Raw genomic sequence first — 27444 nt, forward strand, 5'->3', positions numbered from 1 at the left:
ACTACAAAATGAGTGAAGATAAATGAAGATTAAATAACAGACTTGTTAATCAGGATTTGGGGTAGACTTAAATTTTCACAGTCCATTTTCTCACTCTCACTTTCTCGCTCTCTCAAGCCTGTATTCCTGCTTATACATTCTCACAACACACATCCACTCCCACGCACGCCTGTCAAACTTTCTCTACCCAGATGGATAAAACGGACTGAAGTTGGGTGCACCAATGTGTCTTTTATAATCAGTATTCAGTGCCTCAGAGTCAGGCAAATGAGGAGAAAATAAAAAGCATACTTTAAAAAATCATAGAGAAATAAACATTCCTATTTTTCTTCCTGTTGTGACTCATGCTATCCTACCTAGGTACCACGCTCATGTTAAGTGGATATTCAGTTCCACCATCTGACAAACAGAAGGTTAAAAGTATGATTGCTTAAGGAGAAACAAACAAGAGGGTTTTATTTTCATCTCAAAAGGAGGTATTTAAAATATGTCTCCTTACCCCCAAACATGGTTATTTTCAGTCACTGAATTATATGTGGACTTGGCTATACCAGCAAAAATATAAAAACACACTTAAGAATTATATCTTTTGGCTGGGCGCGGTGGCTCACGCTTGTAATCCCAGCACTTTGGGAGGCCGAGGTGGGTGGATCACAAGGTCAGGAGATCGAGACCACGGTGAAACCCCGTCTCTATTAAAAATACAAAAAAATTAGCCGGGCGTGGTGGCGGGCGCCTGTAGTCCCAGCTACTCAGGAGGCTGAGGCGGGAGAATGGTGTGAACCCGGGAGGCGGAGCTCGCAGTGAGCCGAGATCGCGCCACTGCACTCCAGCCTGGGCGACAGAGCGAGACTCTGTCTCAAAAAAAAAAAAAAAAAAAAAAAAAAAAAAAAATTATATCTTTTGTTAATTTGCAATTTTAGTGGATATGGAAGTTTGGACTTAACTGAGAAAGGAAGGACAGTTAGATCTGGGGAAAAAGCAGATCAGGAGTGGTTTGACAAGAGAAAGGAATTGATCGCCTGGGAAAGAAACACTAAAAATTTTATGAAACACTTTCTATAGCATTCAAAGGGAGGACTTTTCAGAAAAAAATTAAAAGCAAAATATTAATACTTATATATATATTATTTTCTAAGTTTAAGAATGGAAAGTAATGTGTTTTGGATACTTCCTAAATATCTAGGGGAAAAATATACATTCTGGTGGTAGTACCACCTCTCTTTGCTTTATTTTCAGCCGTTCAGGTATTATTCTATAATGAAAAGTGGAATTTATTAGATACTGCTCCCAGGACTAAAATCTCCTATTTTAATGAGGTAAACTACTTTGTATTCTTCTTTTACAGAACTTCTATTTTTTGTTTCTGAATCGAAAACTCACTTAAGCACCTTCTGGTCAAAGAAAAAAAGATTCCTAGAACTATGCTTTGAGTAGGTACACTTCCAAAGGACTTAAATAGTCTATCTAATGTCCTCTATTTTTAACCCAATAGAAAGAAAAAGCAAGAAAGGAGAGAGACGCGTGTTACAGGTTTCCCCAGAACTCTCCTCACTCCAGGTCAGTTATGGTTGCTACCACCAAATAGAAGTAGATAGCACAGGTATACACCTTGACCTTTTTATTTTATGATTACAATAGGTTTTCATCTTATCTCTACTGCCCCACGTCACTCATAAGACAGCAGTTTCCAAACATACCAAGATCACTATTTTAACCTGAGACTAAAAGCATGGAATGACCTGAATTGGATTGAAATTGGTTTTCTCTAGATTGCTTTTTAGATAATTATAGATACCTGAATTAATCAAAAACATGCGCTTAAGCTTTGCAGAGCAGCTTGTCAAAGTCTGCTGCTTAAGAATACCCTGTTTTTGCTCTTTTTTAAAATTCACTACAGAAGAAACATTCTTCTATGGTAACATATGATGAAAGTGACACTGATTTGGAATGTAAATATATGCAGGGTGTTTTAAACCGACAGCATTTTGTATGAAAAAAATACTTTAAAACATGTATACTATCTTTGAAATGCAATTGACAGAATAAAACAATAACAGTAATTCTATTCTAATTTCTAAAGTGTATATTATAAGGGGATATTCACTCAAGGATATAATTTTTTTGCCTTGTAAGAAAAATGTCAATATTTTAGTTATGTTTTAGTATTTGACTAAGAAATGAAGCTAGTTGAAAAATTGACTTCTCTTTAAATCAAATAATACAAAATCATTGATATTTGATTTTTTAAATCACATAGAGGATAATTTCATGTAGTTCAATCTAAAACATGTCTTCTTCAAAGAGACATGTTCCCCCCCAGAAAGAATACTTTAAAAAAATCACAACTCTTGCCAGGTGCGGTGACTCACATCTGTAATCTCAGCATTTTGGGAGGCTGAGGTGGCCTGATGGCTTGAGGCCAGAAGTTCAAGACCAGCCTGGCCAACATGGTGAAACCTTGTCTCTACTGAAAATACAAAACTTAGTCAGGTATGGTGGCATGCGCCTGTAATCCTAGTTACTTGGTAGGCTGAAACATGAGAATCACTTGAATCCCAGGAAGGTTCAAGTAGCCAGTGGAGGTTGAACCCCAGGAAGGTTCTCCATAACCAGTGGAGGTTATGGTGAGCAGTGATCATGCCACTGCACTGCAGCCTGGGTAACAGAACAAGATGCTGTCTCAAAAAAAAAAAAAAAAAAAAAGAGCAACTCTTTTATGCTTTACATATTTTGAATAGCATAAGGTTTTAAATTCTACTACTTGTAATTTATTAGATATGTATTTGTCCAGGCAATTTCCCAGGCTGCTTTGTGCAAATTAGAATGAAATATTTGGAATCCATATGGATTTAAGGCTCTAGTTTAAACTAACGTCCTCAACGTTTTTAAGGTCTTGAATACAGCCATTGGTTTGCCAGGACAATTTAATGAGTTTTATTACATTTACGCATCCATGTATCCACCATCACAATCAAAATGTAAAATGTTTTCTTCCCCCTACCTTCTGTTCCTTTGCAGCCAATGCCTCCATACCCAGAGGCAACCACTGATCTGATTTCTATCCTTATGGATTAATTTCACCTTGTCTAGAACATATAAAAGTGAGATGATATAGTATGTATGCTTTTGTTTCTGCTTTCGACCAGCAAAGTATTTTAGATTTATCCATGTTATTGTATCAGTAGTTCCTTTTTATTGCAATGCTGTAGCATTCCATTGAGTGAATGTATTGTTATTTGCTTATCCATTCACCTTCAGATGGACATATAGGTTCTTACCAGTATGGGGTTATTATGAATAAAGCTGCCATGAATAACTGTGTGTAAGACTTTGTGTCCATTTCTCTTGGGAATGTACTTAGAAGTGGAATTGCTTGGTCATAGAGTAAATGTATGTTTAACTTTATAATAAATTATCAAATTATTTTTCAAAGGAGTGATACCTTGATTTTTATTCCATAATCTCTGGATTCCTTTTCTTGTTGCCATTATAACAAATTATCATAAATTTAGTGCTTTTAAACAACCTGTATTAATTATCTTACAGTCCTGAAAGTCAGAAGTACAACATTAATCTTAGGGCTTGTTCCTTATGGAGGCTCTGAGGATAGAATCCATTTTCTTGTCTTTTTAAATTTCTAATGGCTACCTGCATGTCTTGGCTCACGATCACTACAGCATGTTGCTTCTGTTTTCGAATTTCCTGCTGTCTCTTTCATCTCCGAACTCCTTCTTCCGTGGAGGAATCTCTGTGATTACCTTAAGCCTGACAAGATAATCCAGGATATTCCCTTATCTCAAGATTCTTAACTTAATCACATCTACAAAGTCCCTTTTGGCATATAAGGTAATAGTCACAGGTTCTGCGGAATAGGATGTAGATGTATTAGTGGGTCATTTTTCAGCCTACCACAGGCTCTGACTTTCTAATTAAATAGTTTTAATCAGAATACCCATTTAGTCAAAACTCTGAGGTACATACAAAGTTTTTGGTATCACTTCCTCAGGCTTAATAGCTACTATTAATTGATGGTTACCACATGCCAAATGCTGTGCTGAGTACTTTGCACATAATCTTAATTCACACAACTATTCTCTCATATGGTTTTAAATGTTCCCAGCTTAAGATGAAAATACTGTGCAGACTTTTGTACAAGGTCACAGCATAACAGAGCTAGGATTGAAACCGGTTACAGCTTTACATAAGGTCTACACTGTTAACTACTATGATTCATTCCATTTATCTCATTCTGTGTTTCTTACAATCTTTTTCCTTTATGACTTAGCTTCATCTCATAGACATGTTTTTAAAGACTTGTATCAATAGCATTTATTTGTAACCCTCTTAGTATGAAGCATTACGGCAGATACTGTTAGTAAAGAAAAAGGAATTGATGTAAGCAAATTGGGAGAGTTAACAAGTATAAAGTATAAAAATTACAATAATGCAATATTTAGTAAAAGTACACAGACAGAAACAGAGTTCTGAGACTTCAAAGTAGAGAAATCACATTTAGTTTTATATGGGGATGGTGGAGGAGGAGTATTGGGAATCTATGGGAAGGCAGAGGGTACTCATCAAGAAAAGCCTCACAGAGTACATACAATTATGAGATAATTTTTTTAGATTCATTGAATCTGAATTTAGATAAATCTAGATACACTTGAAAAAGGTATAAACTGTTATCTTTTACTGGGTCCATTTTAGCCATCATAACAACTTGTTTGTGTTCAATACAGTCTAAGTGGTTGGTACACAGTAGTTAGAAAGCTACTAGATTTAATTATTTATAGCAGAATGATATCTGTAAATATTTCCCTATTTAGATCGTAGACAATTGCCATAAGATGAGAAACAAAAGAGAACTCAGCAAGACCTAAGTCAAATTCTTGACTATTCAGCTCCAAAGTAATAATAATTTTGATAATTTTAATAGTAAAAAAAACTGCTTACCATATGCCACATACAGTCCTAAAGACTGTACTAAGTGCTTAGCTTATTTAATCACAACAATCCTTTGAGACAGGCACCTTTATTATGCTCATTTTTCCAGATGAAAAAACTAGACAGGGGTTGATTTATGTAATGTCAGATAGCTAGTAAACATTTACACAGAGATTTGAACCTGGGCATTCTGGCCCTTGAAACCAAGTGCCTGATCATGGCATATTACTGACTCTAAGAGTAAACTAAATAGACTATTACTAGTCTACATCAGAAACTGTCAGCAATCCAAAAGCCAGTGCTTTTGATATACATAAGCCTTCTTAAGAGACAATATATTTTTCCTTAAAATTTCAAGAGGTAAGTTTTGAACATAAAGAGGATGCAGGATATGTAATTTATCCTGTACATTATAGAGTTGACAAAAATGCAGGATCAAGGTCTTTTTGGGTCACTCAAAGGAAATGAAATTCTGATCAGCTGATGGGGAAAGAAAAATCTGAGAAGACCCTATTAGGGCTTTAATGGGTGCCAGAAAAGGTCCTGCTTACTTCCATTCTGTGTAGTCTAAACCTCATAGGGAGGGCAAAAGAAAGTCTGGCTAAGGGTATGGATCCATAGCAGGTGAAGCTTCAGAAGGTGCAGCTCCCAAACCGCAAAGTAAAAGACGTCCCAAGTCCAACATCATGCCTGAGTGACAATTGACCATGACTGAAGGAGGTGTCTGATCATAGGTCTGAAGACAGCCTCTCAGAGCCCTGTGTGCCCTAGAAGCAAGGGCTAAATGTAGGCTGGTATATGACAGGATACACTGTCCAAGCCAGGACAAGCATGAAGGGACAAAATGGTACCCAAAGCCTGAATGAACAAAACACTCGGATGATGGCATACTTTATAGACATTCCAGTTCTGATCCTGGAGACAAAAAGTGAGTCTCCTAGAATTCAGATTATCCTTAAGGGGAAGGGAAAGAGGAAAAACATGAAACAGTTTTAAACCGAAAGAGACTGAGATATATCTGAAAGCAACTGAGTCACCTTGAATTAGCAAGGTTAATTTTTCAATTAGAACAAACTTGAGAAATAAATAAATCATTTACAGAAAAAACAATAAAAAATGCATTTTAGAAAATCTTACTTTTGTTGCCTGAGAGCTTCACACTTCTTCCAGGGAGAGAAGGAAAAAAAAAAAAAAAAAAAAAAAAAACTCAATAAAAAAAGTAACGCAGTTACTAGGCTTGAAAAAGACTATTTTGCTATAAACATTCTTTCCTCAAGATTTTAGACTTTTTGTTCATAGGTCAGGAAATTTCGTCCGAGGATATTCCAAGAGATTAATCTTAGAGGTTAAGTCTTCTCAAGATCATTGAGAAGATTGTAAGAGGTTATATGTATGAAAAGTTAGTGGAAAGTACTACCTGTAAAACGCCATTGTTTTCATTTTTTAATTGGCAAAGGCATGATTAGTGGCAAAAACAGGGTCTGTAAACTGTATTTCATTTCTTTTTCTATAATATCATAAACATTGTCTTCCATTTCCTCTAGACAAATTTTCCTTTTCGGCCCCAACTATTATAAAATGATAGTATCAGATAACAGTGAAAAGGAAAGAATTCAGGTCCATCAGTCTTTAAGTCACACAAAACAAGGCAGTATTAGGTGTCTGAGTAGTTGTTAAAAGCAGCTTGAATATGTGAGTGTCACTGGGCTGTGAATATTTTCTGAAGTTCATCATGTTGGCAGTTGAATGTGAGATATTTTATAGGGGAGAAGTGGGGAGGAGAATATGCAGAAGATCTAGCTTCTATTTCCTGTTGATTGTAATCACATTTGTCATTCACCTGCTTGAACTGCTAAAACTCTTCAGGAGCCTGATTGAAGAAGCCTCCTGTTAAGTGGAAAAAAGTCTCTCCTACTTCTTAGCAAATCACAGTAAACATGTCAACACATTATGGGATGCGGTAAACTTTTGAATATATGAACATCTGATGAAAAGATCTTTTTGATCAGAGCTTTTATGTTGGTTCAATAGGCAGGACTAGTTATCCGCTTTGTTTACTTTCAGGTATCTGAGGCAGTTATATACACATGCTGGGATTTGGGGTCAGCTCCCTGTGAAATTATGGAAACACATTTAACACATAGGCTTTTGAGTCTTCCCTCCCCACCGACCCTAGTATTTTAAAACGGGATGTCCTGGCTCTAGGAAAGTGCCTCGATATTCTAAAATAGATACATTAAATAGAGTACAAAAATGCTGTTAAACTTTTCTTCTGGGTGTTTGTAGCACGTTTGTGCAAGTTGTAAAAAAAATTGTTTTGTTGAATTTTCTTTAGCACATTCTTAGTGAGAGAGTAATATTTAATATCACTGACAAATATATTGGGCATCTCTAGTAAGTTTTTCTAATTATTTGGATTTGTAGACATTCAGAAGTTGTCATAGCTATAGATACTGATAATTTAAAAAAGCAATCATTGCTCTGATGACCTTAGTTATAAGAATAAATATTCCTACTAATAATAACCACTGCTACATTTATTGAGCACTTATTATGTTCTAGGCATTGTTCACAACGCTTTCCATGCATTACCTCATTAATCACAACAACCTTAAGAGGTAGGCATTACTATTATTCCCATTTTAAAGATAAGAAAACTGAGGTACTGAAACGTTAACTATCTTGCTCTGGGTTACATGGCTAGTGAGTATTAAGCTGTAATGTGAACAGTTACTCTGACTCTACAACCAGTACTCTTAATCACCAGGCTAATTATAGTCTACTTTCTTCAGTTTTTATTTTTTATTTTCTGCTTTTTTTCATTAGCCTCTCCAAATTCTCTTTCTTGCTTATCCTCTCTCTTTACCTATATTATCACCATCCCCATTCTTTTTAAGGGTATCCCTTGCTGTTCATCCTCCCCTTCTCATCCTCTCTTTCTTTCTCATCACACTACCTCTTCTGTCTAGAATTTCATCTTCCAAAGTCTTCTTCATGTAAAAAATATTTCACTAAACAAATACAAGTGTTTGTACTTGAGGTTTTAAACGAAGGCTTTGAAGAAAAGAACAGGTTAGAATTGCGAGACCGTAGGTTCTAACATTAAGAGAAATGAGGGAGGAGACATTTTACCAACATTTGAGTTGAAGCTTCATCCAGAGGTATTTAAGGCATTGAGTTTCCATGGATATCCAATGTTGTGGCCGCTAATGTCTTTTCTCTTCCCTGTTTGATTTCTCCAGGAGAATTAGGTGGCTGGTGTGGGGTGGGGGTAGGGGCAGGTAAGGAGAAGCAAAAATAAATAAATAACAAGGCAGGATATAGAGGTGATTCACTAACTGTCAGGAAGTTTAAAGTGTGAACAAGACTGGCAGTAGGAAGTGACTCACTAACAGGCAACCCAGGGGAAACTTCCCAAGAGCGAAGAGAAAAGTTAGTTGAAAGAGAGTTGACTGTTGGGATAATTATTAAAGTAAGGTCTTCAGTAGACACAGTACCTTGGAGGTTTGATGCATAACAGGGAGAGGCTATCTGCCCCCTGATAGCTCCCTGGTTTATGCCAGAGGGTTGTTTTTTTTTTTGTTTTCTTTTTTTTAGTATTTATTGATTTGTTATTTTTAGTAATTCTTTTATTTTAAAATAAAAATAAGCTATAAGAAATAAAGTTAATATTTATCCAGAAGTCCTATGCACTAGGTACTTGATACAAATCATTTTATCTTAAAAATAACTCTGTGAAGCAGACACAAATATTATCTGTATTTTCCAGATAGAAAAACTGAGAAGTTAAATTTCTTGGCCAAGAATACACAGCTAGGATGTGGCAGACGCAATATTAAAAAAGACATCAGGCTCCAGAGTCTACCAGACCAACCACTTTGCAAGATTGCCTCCCGTTATTAATAAATGACTAATTTCTTAGTGAAGGCATGAGTAGATAAGACTCTTTTATCCCGTCATTTATAGAAAAGCTCAGAGAAAGAATGAGAGAGAACAACTAGAAAGGAGGAGGGAGGAAGGTAAGAGAGAGTGACAGTTGAACAAAGGAAAAGAGTGATGATACAGAAAATAACAACAATCAATAACATTTTAATGTGTTTCTTTTGTTTCTGTTCCAGAAACTTTGTTAGGCAACTGTATACATTACTTTATTAATCACCACAAACACTTTTATGTGGATGCTTTTATTTTACCTCCTTATATTTATGAAGATGTTGGCATGGAAAATTAAGTAACTTGCCCAACATTATACAGCTAATATATGACAGAGCTGGGCTTTGAACTCAGGCCCAGGGATCCTTTTCCTCAACCACATTACTGAGCAGATTGAAAATAAAATCCTAATGGTGACTGGGGTGAGGCTAGTCCTCTGTAAAGGCACCAAATTGATCACTGTTGGGGTCTCCAATTTTTTCTCCCCATTTCATAATTATAGTCTAGATGATCTGAACCCCTCCTCCCTAAACTGTCATTGAGAACCACATGATCAAGCTTAGATTAGGAGACAGTATGGAGAGCAGCTGTTAAAATTTCAGCAGTGGGGTCTTCAATTTTGTAATATTTGATAGCCTTAATGGCTGTTCTCGCCTTCCTTCTGCCCCATGAATGGGTAGCAGAAATTCCTGAATGAGAACTGCAAGCTAAGAGTCAGGAGGACTGCTCAGTTGGAGAGTGGGCAATAAGACCCAGTGTAACACAGCACGAAAATAATTTTGGGGGAATAGATATGTTGGAAACATACAAGCTTCAAAGCTTAGAGAGAAGAAAATGTAGATTTTTCGGGGGGCAGGAAACAGTAGCTGATAGTAGATGTGGTTATGACGTCACCAGGACTTCACTGAAATTAACTCTTCATGACTTTACCTAGTGCCATAGATGAAAGGAAATTAGATTATCAGACTCAGGATTAGAAGCCAAAGGCACTATTTTATTCTAAGCTGGATATGGAAACAAGATAGATCAGACCACAAGGGTCTGAGACCAAACTTCACAGGCTAGACTAAGTAAGGCCTGTTAGTTGAAAAAGCAATACCCCCAGCAGGGAAAAGCAGAATTATCTGAATCTTGTAGAGGCTTGGGTCATGTGCAGTGGTTTGCATCTGATGACCACTGCTGATCCCAGTTACAAATACTTTCAAGGCAAATTATCCTCAGGTGTCAGGAATATTTATTAATTTTGTTGATCAAACATTCATGTTCTTGCAACATGCCAGCCATGGTGCTAGGTGCTGGGTATATAGTAGAAAATGAAACAAATGTAACCTCTGCTCTCATGAAGTTTGCCATCTGGTGGAGAAGCCAGCAATTGAACAGATAAATACACAAAAACAAGTTTCAAATTATAGAGAAATGAAGGAAAAGTAAAAAGTGCTTTGAGGAGAAGAAAGGCAGGGACATTGTACTGAACAGAGAGATGAGCTATTCAGATCTTCCTTCAAGAAAAGACTCACTGAGAATTTTTGCATCTATGTTTATTAGTGATACTGGCCTGTAAGTTTCTTTTTCTGTTGAGTCATTGTCTGGTTTTGTTATCAGGGTAATGCTAGCTACATAGAATGAATTTATGAAAGTATTCCCTCCTCTTTAATTTTTTCGAGAGTTTGATTAAGATTGATTATTCAAATGTTTGGTAGAATTCAGCAGTAAATCATCAGGTCCTCAGCTTTTCTTGGATGGGAGACTTATGGTTTTTATTATATTACTCATTGCTGGTTTGTTGAGGTTTTCTGTTGCTTCATATTTCAATCTTTGTAGGTTTTATGCGTTTGGGAATTTATCCATTTCTTCTAGGTTTTCCAATTTGTTGGCATATAGTTAGTTGCTCACACTAGTCTTGAATTATTCTTTGTATGTCTGAGGTCTCAGTTGTTATCTCTCCTTTTTTGTTTTTGTTTTTATATATTTATTTGAATCTCTCTTTTTCTCAGTGTAACCAAAAATTTGTTGATTTTGTTAATCTTTACAAAAAAACAACATTTTGTTTTGTTGATATTCTATATTTTTTTGTGTCAGTTTTACTTATTTCTACTCTAACCCTCATTATCTCTTTCTTTCTACTAATTTTGGGTTTGGTTTGTTCTTGCTTTTTTCTAGTTCCTTGAGATGTGTTTTTAGGTTGTTTATTTCTTCTTTTATGATACAGGTGTTTATTGCTCTAAACTTCTCTCTTAGTACTGCTTTTGATGTACCCCACAGATTTTGGTATGTTGTATTTTCATTTTCATTTGTTTCATTCTTAATTTCTTCATTGATCCATTGATCATTGGGGAGCATGTTATTTAATTTGTACATGTTTGTGCATTTTCCAAGGTTTCTCTTGTTATTAATTTCTAGTTTTATTCTATTGTGGTAGTAAAGATACTTGATACGATTTCTATTATTTTGAATTTGTTCAGACTTGTCTTGTGGTTTAAGATATAGTCTATTGTGAAGAATGTTCCAGGCACTAGTGAAAAGGATGTATTTTTTTTCAGCAGTTGAATAAAATGTTATGTAAATATCAGTTGGGTCTATTAGACGTATTGTGCAGTATAGCTCCACTGGTTCTTTGTTGATTTTCTGTCTGGATGATCTCCCCATTACTGAGAGTGTGGTGTAAAAGTCCCTTACTATTATTGTATTGAATTCTATCTTTCACTTTAGATCTTTTAATGCTTGCTTTATATACCTGGAAGCTCTGGTGTTGGGTGAATATATACTTATAATTGTTATATTCTCTTGCTGAATTGACCCCTTTATCATTATATAGTGACCTTTCTTGTCTTTTTTTACATTCTTAGATTTGTAGTCTGTTTTATCTGATAGAAACATAGCTACTCTTGATCTTTTTTGGTTTTCAGTTGCATGGAATATATTTTCCTACTCCCTCACTTTCAAACTATGTGTGTTTTTGTAGGTAAAGTGGGTTTCTTGAAGGCAGCATATAGTTAGGTCTTGATTTTTTTATATTCAGTCAATCTCTGCATTTTACATGGAGATTTCAGACCATTTACATTCTATGTTATTGTTGATGAGTAAGGACTTATTACAACTACTTTATTGCCTATTTTCTGGTTGTTTTCAGACTTTTTCTTTCTTACTATATTCCTTTGTGTTGAAGTAGCTTATCTGGTAAGATGTTTTAATTTGTTACTTTTTATTTTTAATGTATCTGTTACAGGTTTTTGCACTGTGGCTATCATGAGGCTTATGAAAAACATCTTAAAGATACAGCAAGTTATTTTAAAGAGATATTTGGATCACAAATAAAGTAATAGAAACAAACAAAAGCACACACACACACACAAATACTAGCAAACTGAATTCAACAATGTATTAAAGGCTGGGGGCAGTGACTCACGCCTGTAATCCCGGCCCTTTGAGAGGCTGAGGCAGGTGAATCATGAGGTCAGGAGATTGATACCATCCTAGCTAACATGGTGAAATCCTGTCTCTACTAAAAATACAAAAAATTAGCCAGGCCTGGTGGTGGGCGCCTGTAGTCCCAGCTACTCTCGAGGCTGAGGCAGGAGAATGGTGTGAACCCAGGAGGAGGAGCTTGCAGTGAGTTGAGATCATGCCACTGCACTCCAGCCTGGGCGACACAGTGAGACTCCATCTCAAAAAAACAAACAAAACAAAACATAACAAAACAAAACAGTGTATTAAAAAGGTTATTTGCCATGATCGAGTTGGATTCATTCTTGGGATGCAAAAATAGGTCAACATATGCAAATCAATAAACATGATATATCACATTAAGAGAATCAATGACAAAAACCATATGATTATTTCAATAAATGCCAAAAAAGCATTTGATAAAATTAAATGTATCTTCATGGCAAAAAACCTCATCAGAATGGGAATAAAAGGAACATACCTCAAAATAATACAGGCCATATATGACAAACCCACAACTAACATTGTACTAAGTGGAAAAGAGTTGAAGACGTTCTACTGAAATCTGGAACAAGCTAAGGATGCCTACTTATACCAGTTTTACTCAACACAGTACTGAAAGTTCTGGCAAGAGCAGTTAGGCAAAAGAAAGAAATAAAGGGCATCCAAATTGCAAAATAGTAAGTAAAATTAGCCTTGTTTCTTTAATATGATCTTATATCTGGAAAAAAACTGAAGACTTTATCAAAAAACTGTCATAACTTGTTAACAAATTCAGTAGTTTCTGGGTACAAAACCAGCATACAAAAATCAATAGCATTTATATACACCAACTAAGATACTTGATATAATTTATATTTCAAGTATCTATTTCTATTATTTCAAAACAATCTGAAAAATTAATCAAGGAAGCAATTCCACTTACAATAGCTACAAATAATGTAACATACTCAATCTAACTCAATCTAACCAAAGAATTAAAAGAGCTAAACAAGGAACACTATAAAACACTAATGAAAGACATTGAAGATGCTTTGGGAGGCCGAGACGGGTGGACCATGAGGTCAGGAGATCGAGACCATCCTGGCTAGCATGGTGAAACCCCGTCTCTACTAAAAAATACAAAAAACTAGCCGGGCGAGGTGGCGGGCGCCTGTAGTCCCAGCTACTCAGGAGGCTGAGGCAGGAGAATGGCGTAAACCTGGGAGGCGGAGCTTGCAGTGAGCTGAGATCTGGCCACTGTACCCCAGCCTGGGCGACAGAGCGAGACTCCATCTCAAAAAAGAAAAAAAAAAAAAAATGAAAAAATGTTCCATGTGCATGGGTTGGAAGAATTAATATTGTTAAGATGGCAAGACAACACAAAGCAATCCCTATCAAAATACCAATGACATTCTTCACAGAAATAGAAAAAAATCCTATAATTTATTGATTGATTTATTTGATTTCCAACTTTTAAGTACAGGGGTACATGTGCTAGATGTGCTGGTTTGTTACATAGGTAAACGTGCAACATGGTGGTTTGCTGCACAGATCATCCCGTCTCCTAGGTATCAAGCCCAGCATCCATTAGCTATTCTTGATGTCCTCCTTCCTCCCACACCCTACCCTCTGACAGGCCCCAGTGTGTGTTGTTCTTCTGCATGTGTCCATGTGTTCTTATCATTCAGCTCCCACTTATAAGTGATAACATGTGGTATTTGGTTTTCTGTTTCTGTGTTAGCTTGCTGAGGGTAATAGCTTACGGCTCCATGTCCTGCAAGTTCCTTTTAATGGCTGCATAGTATTCCATGGTATATATGTACCACATTTACTTTATCCGGTCTATCACTGATGGGCATTCAGGTTGATTCTACGTCTTTGCTATTGCAGATAATGCTGCAAGGAACATACACATGCATATATCTTTGTAACAGAATGATTTATATTCCTTTAGGTATATACCCAGTAATGGGATTGCTGGGTCAAGTGGTTTTTCTTCCTCTAGGTCTTTGAGGAATCACCACACTGTCTTCCACAATGACTGAACTAATTTACACTCCCACCAACAGTGTAAAAGCATTCCTTTTTCTCCACAACCTCATCAGTATCTGTTGTTTTTGATTTTTCAGTAATAGCCATTCTGACTGCCATGAGATGGTATTTCATTGTGGTTTTGATTTGCATTTCTCTAATGATCAGTGATGTTGAGCTTTTAAAATATTTTTTGTTGTTGTTGCTGTTGTTTGTTTTGTTTTGAGATGGCATCTCACTCTGTTGCCCAGGCTGGAGTGCAGTGGCATGATCTCTGCTCACTGAAACCTCCGTCTCCCAGGTTCAAGTGATTCTCCTGTCTCAGCCTCATGAGTAGCTGGGGTTACAGGTGCCTGCCACCATGCCTGGCTAATTTTGCATTTTTAGTAGAGATGGGGTTTCAGCATATTTGCCAGGCTTATCTTGAACTCCTGACTTCAAGTGATCCACTCACCCTTTTTTTTTTTAGACGGTGTCTCGCTTTGTCGCCAGGTTGGAGTGCAGTGGCATGATCTTCGCTCACTGCAACCTCTGCCTCCCAGGTTCAAGTGATTCTCCTGCCTCAGCCTCCTGAGTAGCAGCTGGGACTACAGGTGTGTGCCACTATGCCCAGCTAGTTTTTTTGTATTTTTCATACAGTTGGGATTTCACCATGTTGGCCAGGATGGCCTCGATCTCTTGACCTTATGATCCACCCGCCCCTGCCTCCCAAAGTGCTGGGATTATAGGCATGAGCCACCACACCCAGACTTTACCCACTTTTTAATGGGGTTGTTTGTTATTTTCTTGTAAATTTGTTCCTTGTAGACTCTGAATACAAGTTCCTTGTAGACTCTGAATATTAGTCCTTTGTCAAATGGATAAACTGCAAACATTTTCTCCCATTCTGTAGATTGTTTTTTCACTCTGATGATATTTTCTTTTGCTGTGTGGAAGCTCTTTAGTTTAATTAGATTCCATTTGTCAAGTTTTGCTTTTGTGGCAATTGCTTTTGGCATCTTTGTCATGAAATATTTACCCATGCCTATGTCCTGAATGGTATTGTGTAGATATTTTTCAAGAGATTTTATAGCTTTGGGTTTTACATTTAAGTCTTTAATCCATCTTGAGTTAATTTTTATATATGGTGTAAGGAAAGGGTCAAGTTTCAATTTTCTGCACATGGCTAGCCAGTTCTCTCAGCACCATTTATTAAATAGGGAATCATTTCCCCATTGCTTGCTTTTGTCAGGTTTGTCAAAGATACGATGGTTGTAGATGTGTGATTTTATTTCTGAGTTGTCTATTCATTTCATTGGTCTATGTGTTGATTTTTATACCAGTACCATGCTGTTTTGGTTACTATAGCCTTATAGTGTGAAGTGAGGTACTGTGATGCCTCCAGCTTTGTTCCTGTGATGCCGCCAGCTTTGTTCTTTTTACTTAGGATTATCCTGACTATATGAGCTCTTTTTTGGTTTCATATGTATTTTAAAAGTTTCTTCTAATTCTGTGAAAAATGTCAGTGATAGTTTAATGGGAATAGCATTGAATCTGTAAATTGCTTTGGGCAGTATGGTCATTTTTATGATATTGATTCTTCCTATCCATGAGGATGAAATGATTTTCCATTTGCTTGTGTCCTCTCTGATTTCCTTGAGCAGTAGTTTGTAGTTCTTCTTGAAGAGGTCCTTCACCTCCCTTGTTAGCTGTATTCCTAGGTATTTTATTCTCTTTGTAGCAATTATGAGTGGGGGTTCATTCATGATTTGACTCTTGGCTTGGCTGGCGTTGTTATATAGGAATGTTAGCGATTTTTGCACATTGATTTTGTATCCTGAGACTTTGCTGAAGTTACTTATCAGTTCAAGAAGCTTTTGGGCTGAGACAACGGGTTTTTTTTTTTTTTTTTGATACAGGATCATGTCATCTGCAAACAAAGACGTTTTGCCTTCCTCTCTTCCTATTTGAATACCTTTATTTCTTTCTCTTGCCTGATAACCCTGGCCAGAACTTGCAATACTATGTTGAGTAAGAGTGGCTAGAGATGGCATCTTTGTCTTGTATCATTTTTCAAGGGGAATTCTTCCATCTTTTGCCATTCAGTATGATATTGGCTGTGGGTTTGTCATACATGGTTCTTATTATTTTGAGGTATGTTCCTTTAATACCTAATTGATTGAGAGTTTTTAACACAAAGGAATATTTACTTTTATCAAAGGTCTTTTCTGTATCTAATGAGATAATCATGTAGTTTTTGTCTTTGGCTCTGTTTATGTGGTGAGTTACATTTATTGATTTGCATATGGTGAACCAACCTTGCATCCCAGGGATGAAACTGACTTCATCTCGACGCGTCATGTTTTTGATGTGCTGCTTGATTTGACTTGCTAGTATTTTATTGAGGATTTTTGCATCAATGTCCATCGGGGATATTTGCCTCAAGTTTTCTTTTTTTTGTTGTATCTCTGCCAGGTTTTGGTATCAGGATGATGCTGGCCACATAGAATGAGTTGGGGAGGAGTCCCTCCTTTTCAGTGTTTTGGAATAGTTTCAGTAGAACTGGTACCAGCTTTTCTTTTTTACTTCTGGTAGAATTCATCTGTGGATCTGTCTGGTCCTGGGCTTTTTTGTTTGGTAGGGTATTTATTACTGTCTCAATTTCAGAACTCATTATTGGTCTATTCAAGGAGTCAATTTCTTCCTGGTTCACTCTTGGGAGGGTGTATGTGTCCAGGAATTTATCTATTTCTTCTAGATTTTCCACTTTATGTTCATAGAGTGTTTGTAATATTCTCTGATAATTGTATTCCTATGAGATCAGTGGTGATATCCCCCTAATCATTTCTGATTGTGTTTATTTGAACATTCTCTACTTTCTTCTTTATTAGTTTAGCTAGAGGTCTATTTTATTAATATTTTTAAACAGCCAATTCCTGGATTTGTTGGTTTTTTGAAGGCTTTTTTTCTGTCTCTGTTTCCCTCAGTTTAGCTCTGATCTTTGTTATTTCTTGTCTTCTGCTAGCTTTGGAGTTTGTTGCTCTTGTTTCCCTAGTTCTTTTACTTGTGATGTTAGGTTTTTAACTTGAGATCATTCTAGCCTTTGGATACAGGCATTTAGTACTATAAATTTCCCTCTTAACACTGCTTTAACTGCATCTCAGAGATTTTGGTACATTGTCTCTGTTCTCATTAGTTTCAAATAAATTATTGATTTCTGCCTTAATTTCATTATTTACTCAAGAGTTACTCAGGAGTAGATTGCTCAATTTCCATTTCGTTGTGTAATTTTGAGTGAATTTCTTAATATTGAGTTCTAATTTAATTGTGCTGCGGTCTGAGAGGCTGTTTGTTATGATTTCAGTCCTTTTGCATTGCTGAGGGGTGTTTGACTTTCAACTATGTGATCAATTTTAGAGCAAGTGCTGTGTAGTGATAAGAAGAGTGTATATTCTGTTGTTTTGGGGTACAGAGTTCTGTAAATATCTGACAGGTCCACTTGATTCAAAGCTGAGTTCAGGTCCTGAATATCTTTGTTAAATTTCTCTCTTGATAATCTGTCTAATGCTGTCAGTAGGGTGTTAAAGTCTCACACTATTATTGTGTGGGAGTCTAAGTTTCTTTGAGGGTCTCTAAGGACTTGCAATGTGAATCTGGGTACTTCTGTATTGGGTGCATATATATTTAGGTTAGTTAGCTCTTCTTGTTGAATGGAACCCTTTACTATTATGTAATGCCTTTCTTTGAATTTTTTGATCTTTGTTGGTCTAAAATTTGTTTTGTCAGAAACTAGCATGACAGCCCTGCTTTTTTTCTGTTTTTCATTTGCCTGGCAAATTTTCCTCCATCTTTTTATTTTGACCCTATGTGTGTCTTTGCATGTGAGATGGGTCTCTTGAAGACATCATATCAATGGGTCTTGGCTCTTTATTCAACTTGCCATTCTATGTCTTTTAATTGGGTCATTTAACCCACTTGTATTTAAGGTTAGTATTGTTATGTGTGAATTTGATTCTGTCATCATGAGACTAACTGGTTATTTTGCAGACTTCTTTATGTTGTTGCTTTATAGTGTCAATGGTCTGTGTATTTCGGCATGTTTTTGTAATGGTTGTTAATGGTTTTTCCTTTCCATATTTAGCGCTTCCTTTAGGACCTCTTGCAAGTCAGGTCTGGTGGTAACAAATTCCCACAGTATTTGCTTGTCTGAAAAGAATGTTATTTCTCCTTTGATTGTGAAGCTTACTTTGGTTGGATATAAAATTTGGTTTTGAAAATTCTTTTCTTTAAGAATGTTGAATATTGGCCTCCAATCTCTTCTAGCTTGTAGGGTTTCCACTGTTAATCTGATGGACTTCCCTTTGTAGGTGACCTAGCCTTTCTCTCTGGCTGCTCTTAACATTGTTTCTTTCATTTTGACCTTGGAGAATCTGACGATTATGTGTCTTGGGGTTGATCTTCTCATGGATTATCTTACTGGGGTTCTCTGGATTTCCTGAATTTGAATGTTGGCCCTCTTGCGAGGTTGGAGAAGTTCTGCTGGATGATATCCTCAAGTATGTTTTCCAACTTGGTTCCATTCTCCCCATTTCTTTCAGGTACCCCAATCAGTCTTAGATTTGGTCTCTTTACATAATCCCATATTTCTCAGAAGTTTTGTTCATTCCTTTTCATTCTCTTTTCTCTATTCTTGTCTGCCTGTCTTATTTCAGATAGCTAGTCTTCAAGACCTGAAATTCTTTCTTCTGCTTGTTTTCTTATGCTATTAATACCTGTGATTTTATTGTGAAGTTCTTGTAGTGTGTTTTTCAGCTCTAACGGGTTGGTTATATTCCTCTGTAAACTGACCATTTTGGCTGTCAGCTCCTGTATTGTTTTATCATGATTTTTAGCTTTCTTGCATTGGGTTATAACTTGCTTCTTTAACTCAGTGAAGTTTGTTATTACCTGCCTTCTGAAGCCTACTTCTCTCAATTTGGTCACCTCAGCCTTACCCCAGTTCTGAGCACATGTTGGAGAGGTGTTGTGGTCATTTGGAGGAAAGGGGGCACTCTGGCTTTTTGTATTCCAGCACTTTTGCATTAATTCTCTGTCATCTTTGTGGGTTTATCTACCTTTGATCTTTGAAGTTGCTGACCTTTGGATGGGGTTTTTGTTGGATTTTGTTGTTGTTGTTGTTTTCTGTTTGTTTGTTTTTCTTTTTATAGTCAGGCCACTCTCCCATAGGGCTGCTGTAGTTTGCTGGGAATCTGCTCTAGACCATAGCTGCCTCAGTTTTTCCTGTACCTGGAGGTATCACCAGTGAAGGCTGTGAAACAGCAAAGATGGCAGCCTGCTCCTTCCTATAAATGCTCTGTGCCGGGGGTTACTGACTTATTTCCTGCCTCAATGCTCCCATAGGAGGTGGCTGGAGACCTCAGTTGGGAGGTCTCATCCATTCAGGAAGAACGAGATCAGGGATTCATTTAAAGAAGCAATCTGACTGCTTTTCGGTAAAGCAGCTGCGCTGTGTTGAGGATAACTTTCAGCCCTCAATTGGTTTGGGCTTTCCAGGGCCCACAGGCTGAATGGGCTGAGAAGCCTGAACAGCCAAGTTGGTGGCCTGCCTTGCTTCTCAGGTACTCTGTCCCAGGGAGAAATTAGAGCTTTTTTGGTCCCCTAGAACACAGGCGGTGGTGGCCAGAGGCCCTGGCTGGGAAGACCCAGCTGGGAGGACCTGCCACAAGGAGTAGCAGATTAGGGTCCTCCTTAAAGAAGCATTCTGACCACACCTTGACACAACAACTGTGTCGCACTGGAGATCCGCCTCTGCCTCTGTTGGCTTGGACTCTCCAAAGCCTGTAGGTTGGAATGGCTGAGTTGTCATCGTACAACCAACCCAGGTAGTGGCCCTTCCCCCTCTCCTGGGCACTGCATCCCAGGGAGAGATCAGAGCTCTATCTGTAATATGTGTGGGTGGTGGTGGCTGGAGGGCCTGGCTGGGAGGCCCTGTCCAGTGAGGAAGAATGGATTGGGCCTGCTTAAAGACGCAGTCTGGCCAAAATCTGGCAAAGCTGCTGTGCTGCACTGCACTGCTAGGGGCACCCTTCCTCGTCTGGAATGTTTGGACTTTCCAAAGCCCACAGGCTGGAACAGCTGAGTTGACCAAACAGCAGAGATGGTGCCTGCCCCTCCCCACCGTGACTCTGTTAGGTCTCAGGCAGGCTCCACCCTATTGCTGGTGGCTGGTTGGAATTCCAAGCCAGTGTGTCTTATCTTTTGAAGTGCTGTGGAAGTGGGACCTGCAGAACAATGCTGCTTGGCTCCCTGCATTCTGCCCCCCTTCCAGAAGGTATGTGCAGACCTTCTGCCTTGCCTAAGTTGTAGACACGTTTGTTGGAGATCTCATCTTGGCCCCTCAAAATCCTAAAATTTATATGGAACCACAAGACTGAATAGCCAAGGCAACTTTGCAGAAAGAGAATTGAGCTGGAAGTATGAAAATATGACACTACCTGACATCCAAATTTACTTCAAATCTGTAGTAACCAAAATAGCATGGTAATATTATATAAACAGATACATAGACCAATAGAACATAATAGAGAAACCAGATATGAATTCATGCATCGCAGCCAACTCATTTGCAACAAAGGTGCCAAGAACATGCAATGGGTAAAGGAGAGTCATTTCAATAAAGGAAATTCAATAAGCAGAATTTATAAGGAGTTCAAACAATTCAATAGCAAAAAACCAAATAATCCAATTAAACAAAGGGCAAAAGATCTGAATGGACATTTTTCAAAAGAACACATAAAATTGGCCAATAGACATATGAAAAATGCTCAACATCACTAATCATCAGAAAAGTGCAAATCAAAGCCACAATGATATCATCTCCTTAGAATTAAAATGGCTTGTATCAAAGACAGGTGATAACAGATGCTGGAGAGGATGTAGGGAAAGTTGAACCCTCATATATACTGTTGGTGGGAATGTAAATTAGCACAACCACTATGGAGAACAGTGTGGTGGTTCCTCCAAAAAACTAAATATAGAGCCACCATATGATCCTGCAATTCTACCACTTGATATATATCCAAAGGAGAGGAAATCAATATATTGAAGAGATATCTGCACCTTTATGTTTACTGCAACACTATTCACAGTAACCCAGATATGGAATCAACCTAAGTGCTCATTAGTGAATGAATGGATAAAGAAAATATGGTATATATACACAATGGAATATTATTTAGCCATAAAAAGTAAAATTCTATTACTTGCAGCTACATAGATCGAACTGGATGTCATTTTGTTAAATGAAATAAGCCAGGTACAGAAAGACAAATATCACATGTTGTCACTTATATGTGGGAGCTTAAAAAGTGGATCTCTTTAAGATAGAAAGTAGACTTCTGGTTACCAGAGCGTGGGAAGGGTAGCAGGAAGGGGGATGAAGGGAAAAGGAAAGAATATAAGTTTATTCTTACATTTAAAGACTGTTTTTAGAGCACCACTGAACTGTACACTTAAAAGTAGCAAACATGGTGTATTTTATATGGATGCTTTACCTCAAAAAATTTTAAAATAAAGAAATAATTTGCTGGCCAGTTGTGGTGACTCACACCTGTAATCCCAACACTGTGGGATGCCGAGATGAGAGAATCACTTGAGATCGGGAGTTTAAGACCAGCCTGGTCAACGTAGCAAAAACCCATCTCTATTTTCTAAAAAATTATAAAATAAAAAAGAAAGAACTTCCTGCCAAGACTCAAGGTGGGTGGCTAGCTGGTAATCTTCAGCTTTTAGCTTCATAAGGATTAGCTTCTGCTTTGAAGAGGTGGCTCTAGTCAGTGGCTGAAAAAAGCAGTGATGTAAGGGATTAGCCATTGCTATCCAATGTGAGACCCTTGCAATGGACAATCTTTGCTCCAGGTGTGTTGGCCGGTTTGGCAGAGACTGTGTCTTTAGCATCATTGTCTGAAGCTATCTCTTGCTCAATCTTGCTTTCTTGGCCTTCCTATTCAGGCGTTGTCCTTCAAAAACCATTCACACCTCTAATTTCATCTCAGAATCTGGTTCCCAGAGAACCCAAACCAACAACAGACTTCACTTAGATTTGTGGGGAAAGAGGAAATGGAAGTCAACTCGAAGAACTGATGTTTAAGAATTAGCCAGGTTATGGGTGGGGGAAAGAACACTCCAGGAAGAGTTGGTAGCATGTTTAAAGACCTCAAGGAAGGAAACAGTGGGAAGAACGCTGATATGCCTGGAGCATAAAACATGAGGGGAGAATAACCTAAGATGGCTGGGGATGTGGGCAGGGGCCATGATGCTAAGAATCTGGATTTCATCCTAAGTGCAGTAGGAAGCCACTGAAGCGCTTCCCTGTAGACAGGAAAGTATCATTATCAGGTTTGTGGTTTTATAATATCAATTTAGCTGCTATGTAAAATGTGTATTAAAGTCTGCCAAGAGTGGAAAAGGAGAAACCAGATAGAAAATAATTTAATTTTCCAAGGGAGAGATAATAGTGGTTTGGACCAGAATGGAGTGGCTGCGAGGATGGAGAAAAGTGAACCTATTCAATACGCACTTTGGAGATAGGCTTTTTTGAGTACTTCACCATCCTTGGACTTGTAGCAGGTTATTTGTCTTTATTTTATCTAAGTCTAAAAGACTTGGGAAGACATTTTCCCAAATGAAGTAATTCTAAAATACCTCATTTTATTTATAATTCATTAAAAATGTATTATGATTGTTGTAGAGTTTTAAACATTTTTTTTGGATTCTTTGTTTCCAGAGAATCTAATACAGCTGGCTATACTTAGGTTTATTTATTTACTTTCATTTAAATTATTTTAGAGACAGAGCCTCTGTCTGTGGTCCAGGCTGGAGTGTGGTGGCCCAATCACGGCTCACAATAACTTTAAACTTCTGGGCTCAAGGGATCCTCCCACCTTAGCCTCCTGAGAGTAACTAGGACTACAGGCATGCGACCACGCCTAATTTTTTTTTCTTTTTGGTAGAGATGAATTTTTATCATATTGCCCAGTGTGATCTCAAACTCCTGGCCTTAAGCAATATTCCAGCCTTCACCTTCCAAAATGCTGGGATTACAGGCATGTGAAGTTAGATGCAGTTTAAAATTTTACCTTTTTGTATTACATTAAATTTATTAATTAATTTAAAGACTGTTTTTAGAGCAGTTTTAAATTCATAGCAAAATTGAAAGGTACAGAGAGTTTTCATGTACACCCTGCCTCCATAGCCTTCCCCGCTATCAACATCCCCCACCAGAGTGGTATATGTGTTACTTTTCATGAACCCACATTGGCACATCATTATTCCCTATAGTTTACATTTGGGTTCATACTTGTTGTAGTAAGTTGCATGGGTTTGGACAAATGTGTAATGACATGTATCTACCATTATGGTATCATGCAGAATATTCTCACAGCCTTACAGGTCCTCTGTGCTCTGCCTATTCATCCCTCCTAACCCCTGGAAACCACTGATCTTTTCACTGTCTTCACAGTTTTTCCTTTTCCAAAATGTCATATACTTGGAATCATACAGTAAGCAGCCTTTTTAGATTGGCTTCTTTCACTTAGTAATATGCATTTAAGTTTCCTCCATATCTTTTCATGGCTTGATAGTTCAATTCTTTTTGAGTGCTCGGTAGAATTCCATTTGCTTGGTGTACCACAATTTATTTGGCAGTTTTCCTACTGAAGGACATCTTGGTTGCTTCCAAGTTTTGACAATTATATATAAAGCTGCTGTAACCATCTCTTACAGGTTTCGGTGTAAGCATAAGTTTTCGACTGCTTTGAGAAAATACCAAGAAGTGTGATTGCTGGGTTGTATGGTAAGAGTATGTTAGTTTTCTAAAAAACTGCCTAACTGTCCTCCACAGTGGTGACAACATTTTGCATGGCCCCCAGCAATGAAGTAGAGTTCCTGTTTCTCCACATTCTGGCCAGCGTTTGGTAGTGTCAGTGTTCTGGATTTTGGTCATTCTAATAGATGTGTAATGGTATCTCACTGTTGTTTTTATTTGGATTTTTCTGATGACATGATGTGGAGTTGATGTTCCTTCATATGTTTATTTGCCATCTATATGTCTTGTTTGATGAGGTGTCTGTTAAAGCCTTTGGTTCATTTTGTAATTGAGTGATCTCTTATTGCTGAGTTTTAAGAGTTCTTTATACATGTTGGATAATGGTCTTTTATCAGATTTGCCTTCTGCAAATTCCAGTTTCTGGCTTTTCTTTTTATACTCTTGACAGTGTCTTTTACAGAGCGGAAATTATTTTATTCTAATGAAGTCCAGCTTTTCGATTCTTTCTTTTATGGATTATGCCTTTGGTGTTGAATCTAAAATGTCATCACCAAACCAAAGATCATCTAGATTTTCTCCTATGTTATCTTCAATAAATTTTATAGTTTTGTGTTTTACAATTAGTTCTATAATCTATTTTGGGTGAATTTTTGTAAGGGGTATAACATCTGTGTCGAGATTCATTTTTTTTTGCATGTGAATATTCAGTTGTTCCAGCACTTTTTGTTGAAAATATTTTATATTTATTCTCACAATTCATGTTAACATCTTTTTTTTGAAACATTTAGGGAAGGATAGACAGATAACAGGTAGGAGATGGATGACTATATTTATGTGTGTGTGTGTATACATATATTATATATATGTATACAGACACAAACACACATAAAGAAACATATATTCTAACAGATTATTATGTACTTATGGGGTAATAGAAGAGACTAACTGAAACCAAGACTATTCCCCCCAAAACCAAGGTGCATAGGTCTTGCAGATACATGGTCTATTAATTAGTGTGGTTCTCATCATGGCATGCCTTCAAGCTAGACTTTAAGTAATTTGAGGGTAATTACCTGTGTGCCTGTGGAGTTATAGCTTCAGAACTTAGCAGGACAACCTGGTTGCTACTTTAAAGTTTATTTAAGTGCCTTGATCAGCAGTGGATGTTAGACATAAGATCACATAATGAAAGCAAGGGCTAAATTAATTTTTAAAAATGGTGCTGGCAGATGGATTATAATGTAATGGCCTCTAATTTAAAAACATCCTACCTTCTGAAGCTTGCATGGTAGTAGTTAAAAAAAGTTAGGCATTCTATGAGGGATCACATAGAGGATAGTGGTCTGTCTTTTGTAAGAAGGTTTTCAGTAGATGTGCGTATTTTTTCAATTATTTGTGTTCACAATTATTAAAGTCCTAGAGATGGAGTTTTAAAATTTGAGGCTTCTCACAAATACTTGAGAAAGTCAAAGTTTAAATAATTATAAAATGGTAGGATACATGTTATGGTTGACGTGTGAACAAGGAGTATATGGGAACACAAAGCAAAGTGTATTTACTTAGGTGTAGGTAGGACATCAGGAAAGACCACAATGAGAATACTTAATACCTTCTTGAAGGGTAGCTACTAATACAAGTTGGTTAAATGGGAATATCATTTATTTCCCATTAATGTCACAAGAAATTGCAAGTAGAGTTAAGCATGAATGTGTTTCAGAAACTACAAGTAGTTATTTCTGAGATATGAAGGGCAGGATGGAGGGTAGTGGAAAATGATACTGGATAGATAAGGACTACCATACCATTAAGGGCTTCATAAACCATGCTAAGGCAAAGTGCATCACTGAGGAATTTCAGATTATCCCACTGACAGTGATGAGATGGAGAGAGAGAGAGAGACTGGAGGAGCTTAGACCAGAAGCAAGAGTACCAAGTTTTAAGATTAAACATGTAATGATTAAAATCTTTATTTTGTCAGTGTTATAGGTCATTTAAAGATGAAACATTGATATCAATTTTTTCATTTTCCTGCTAGCCAAATCTGTGACTACTGTTATTTTTTTCCCTTTCCTCACATGCCCTTTCAATATGCTGTGCCTTGTTTTTAAAGAATCAACTTTTGGTTTGGCTGATCCTCATTATGGTGTGTTTGTTCGCTATTTCATCAATTTTTTGCTTCATTTTCTTTGGGCTGATCTTTTTCTTCTCTTGAAATGAATGTGTATCTCATTGAATTTCAACTATGGTTTTAAAAAATATCCATTTAAGATCATAAACTTAGCTTTAGCGGTATCCCACAATTTTGACAAGCAGTACTTTCACTATTGTGCATTTAAAATATTTTCTAATTTCAAAATTTAATTTCTTCTTTAACCCTTTGACTATTTAGAAGTTTATTTATTAATTTTCAAACACATAAACATTTTTCCAGTAATCATTTTTAATTAATATTATAGGTTTTTAGTTTATTTTCATTGTGGCCTAAGAACATATTTTGTACACAATGTCAATTTATGTCCCAGCATATGGTCCTTTTTTGTCAGTGTTCTCTGGGTATCTGAAAAGAATATGTAGTTTGCTATTGCTGCATGCAGCATCTACTACATGACAAAATTAGATTATTTTGTCATTCATGTTGATAAGTCTTTCATATCTTTACTAATGTTCTATTTGCATATTCTATTACTTTTGGAGAGAAGTATGCTGTAATATCGCACTATGAGTGTAGATTTACTTACCTCTTCTTTTAGTTCGCTCAATTTTTGCTTATCATGTTTACAACTAGATCTTCTTGGTGAATTAAGCTTTTTCTATTATTATGTTTTCTTGAGTCCTAATATTGCTTTTTGCCCTAAAACCTACTTGGTTTGATATTAATATGGGGATATCAGCTTTCTTTTGATTAGTATTTGCAATATATACCTCATTTTACTTTATTCTTATACATTCAATTTTTTCTGTTTTAAAAATTTAATTTAATTTAATTTTAAGTTCCAAGACACATATGCAGGACATACAGATTTGTTACATAGATAAACTTGTGCCGTGGTGGTTTGCTGCACCCATCAACCCATCACGTAGGCCTTAAGCCCTGCATGCATTAGCTATTTATCCTGATGCTCTCCCTTCCCCCAGTTTTATCTGTCCTTATATTTGCATTCTCTATTGTAGTAGGTGGGTAGTTGAGTTTTGTTTTATAAATTCTATTCTAATAATCCTTATCTTTTAATTGGAACATTTAAGCTAGCCACATTTAATTCAATTTTGATATATTTTTGTTTACATCTACCATATTGTTGTGT

At 36.9% G+C, this 27444-nt stretch overlaps 1 pseudogene; it reads right to left on the minus strand.

Moving 5' to 3' along the window:
• Positions 1 to 20182, minus strand: part of LOC107129664 (small ribosomal subunit protein uS2-like) — a 47812-nt pseudogene extending 27630 nt beyond the window's left edge.
• Positions 20183 to 27444: the final 7262 nt, after the last annotated feature.

The sequence above is a fragment of the Macaca fascicularis genome, chromosome 5 (assembly GCF_037993035.2).
Source record: "Macaca fascicularis isolate 582-1 chromosome 5, T2T-MFA8v1.1".
NCBI classification, from domain to species: domain Eukaryota; kingdom Metazoa; phylum Chordata; class Mammalia; order Primates; family Cercopithecidae; genus Macaca; species Macaca fascicularis.